The sequence below is a fragment of the Silene latifolia genome, chromosome X (assembly GCF_048544455.1).
Source record: "Silene latifolia isolate original U9 population chromosome X, ASM4854445v1, whole genome shotgun sequence".
Classification (NCBI taxonomy): domain Eukaryota; kingdom Viridiplantae; phylum Streptophyta; class Magnoliopsida; order Caryophyllales; family Caryophyllaceae; genus Silene; species Silene latifolia.
In genome coordinates this window covers 42,852,103-42,854,751 of record NC_133537.1, presented here as the reverse complement: position 1 = coordinate 42,854,751, position 2,649 = coordinate 42,852,103, and the positions used below count along the sequence as shown (strand labels likewise).

Below are 2,649 nucleotides of genomic sequence, written 5' to 3'. Positions count from 1 at the left end.
TGATACGTGCAATTTATATAGACTTTTTAGCCTCTTATTGCACGTATTTCTATACCATTTATATCGCTTTGTATTGCAAAATGCCCCAAATTGGCTACTTTGGTTTGTTTTGTCTTAACTGCAGGAACAGACCTAAAAGTAGTGGAATCATACCTTAATCGTCCCACTATTCATGCATTTTAAGGAGACGGAGATTTAGAGCAGGAGTCATACCTCGGGAAGCATGAAGGAAGGTCTTTGGAAGCTGACAAGACGAAGTCAAGGCTGTTCTCAGTGTAAAGTACTCTATCGAGAGGTTTTGGAGTTCGATCGAGTAGTTTGGCAGATGCAGGAGTTCGATCGAGTAGATCCTGTGTTTGATTGAAATGAGCTTATTTGGAAGTGTTCGATCGAGAGCCTTAAGTGCTCGATCAAACGGTTTGGCTGGAAGAATACTCGATCGAGGGGAATAAAAAGCCTCGATCGAGTGATTTGCTATGTTACACGGGTTAACTAATCCGTGTTAGGTTTATTTTGTTAATAAGAACGCTTCCCTATATAAGGAAGTCGTGATTAGGTCATAAATAACTCTACATACTCTTAATTACTCTTAATCTCTGAAACTTTGCTCTTAATCACTGCTACTTGTTCTTTACGCCGGATTTGCTTTATTGTAATCTTTCTCTTCCTTTTAATCTTAATCCAATACTTTATTTCTCTTAATCCTTATTCTATTATTCTTTTATTATCGATTTGTTTAGTTTATGCTTAATATTATTCACTCTATTATGTCATTTCTTGGTATGCTTATGTTTATTGTTATTGATTTCAAAAGCATGAGTAGCTAATCTCCCTATGTTAGGATTAGGGTAGCCATGGTAGTGATGTGATGATGTCGTGAATAACCTAGATGATTTGTTTGTGAGAATCTGTGCCCATAGCAATATAAATGTAATCTGTTTAGTTGAGTGCACGCTTCTAAATAACTTTAATCTGGTTAACTTTGTTCCCGGATCGGAAGATTGGAATGAACAGACCTGTTGTGAACATTAGACTACCTAATGAGGGCGGAAGTTAAGTTAGTAGTAGTCTAGGGTGGATAGCGGACCGGAAGGACCTTTCCATTGCCATTCTCACAGTAGATTGTCTAGACTATTTATGATCAAGTCGATAAACTGCCATGGTGAGCCGAAATCCTGACATACCTCTTTTATCTAATTACTTAACTCATATTTTCTCGCTTTATTGCTCTATTCTTTATTTCTCTTAACCTTTGCCTTCAGTAGTTTAGGGAACAAAATTCAAACCCCCAATTGTGACTAGATAGACGGACTTACAGATAGATACTTAGCCTCCCTGTGGAGATCGACGCTACTTATCGCTAGCTTCTGTTAGTTATACTTAGGTATTTATTTTTGGTTCATAACGACCGTATCAAATTTTGGCGCCGTTGCCGGGAGGCAATAGCCTATTTATCTGTTTTTGTTTCATTTATTTCTCAGTCTCAGGGAATTTTTAATTCCTTGAGACAATTCTTATTTATTTCCTTTAGTCTTGTTTATGCCCAGGTCTAACAGGTCAGAGTTCGTTCCAGCTGATCCTGAACCAGAAAGGACCTTCCGTATTAGACAAATACTACATAGAAAGATTCAAAAGGAAGCCTTGAGTACTTTCAAACCCGAGCTAGAACACTTTTTGTTTGCAGAAAATCAGTCTTGTGAAGAAGATACTTCTATTTCTGCCGTCAGTCTAGTGAAAATGCCTAACATCACGAGTCACTCAGAGCCCACAGCTGCCTCAATCCCTAAAGGTTTCAAGCTTTCGATTGAGGATGGAAATACGTTCGACATTCGGCCGTCCTACACTAATTTGGTCGAACAGAACCTGTACCGAGGTGTGGCGGGTGAAGATCCGCATAAACATATGGAAGTTTTCACTGACTATTGCTCAACCATTCCCGCTACAAAGGGAGTGACTCAGGACAAGATTAAGGAGGTCCTATTTCCTTTTTATTTAACCGGTGGAGCCCGAAAGTGGCTCACTAATCTTGATAGAGAAGCAGCCGGGATCACCAACTGGGAGACTCTGGCCCTTGCCTTTTATAAGAGGTATTTTCCTCCACAACGAACTAATCAGCTGAGAGGAAAAATTACAAGTTTCAAGCAGGCACCCGATGAGAATTTTTATGAAGCTTGGTGTCGGTTCAAGAAGTTGGTGCAGTCTCTCCCTCATCATGGTTTTGATCAGTGGTTCTTATGCAACCAGTTCTATAATGGGTTGTATGACGACCACCATGCTATATTGGACGCCTCATCTAATGGGCGATTTTAGAAGAACAATGATGATGACAAGGGATGGGGTATCATAGAGGAGATGGCTACCCACTGTGCTGAGTATGGGAACCCGAGAGATGGTATTCGAACTGTTCATTCAGTTGATAATGGAGTTGTGGCTTAGTTGGAAGCCATGAATGCCCGTTTTGATAGGTTGGAGTCGCAGCAAGCTGGTGATCAACAGACGGTTCACTTGTTGACTAGACAAGAAACCGTTACATGTGAGAGGTGCGGTAGTAATGCCGGTCATACTGCTGTTGACTGTCTAACTAAGAAGGAGCAAGTCCTTGCCTTTCAGCAATATAGGCAAGGAAATTCCTATTATAACAATCAGAGT

At 40.2% G+C, this 2,649-nt stretch overlaps 1 non-coding gene across 1 annotated transcript; it reads right to left on the bottom strand.

The window, feature by feature from the left end:
• Positions 1 to 2,113: 2,113 nt before the first annotated feature.
• On the bottom strand, positions 2,114 to 2,219 carry LOC141625585 (small nucleolar RNA R71). The gene has a single exon (XR_012535357.1). It is a non-coding gene; the product is annotated as a small nucleolar RNA R71 (small nucleolar RNA).
• Positions 2,220 to 2,649: the final 430 nt, after the last annotated feature.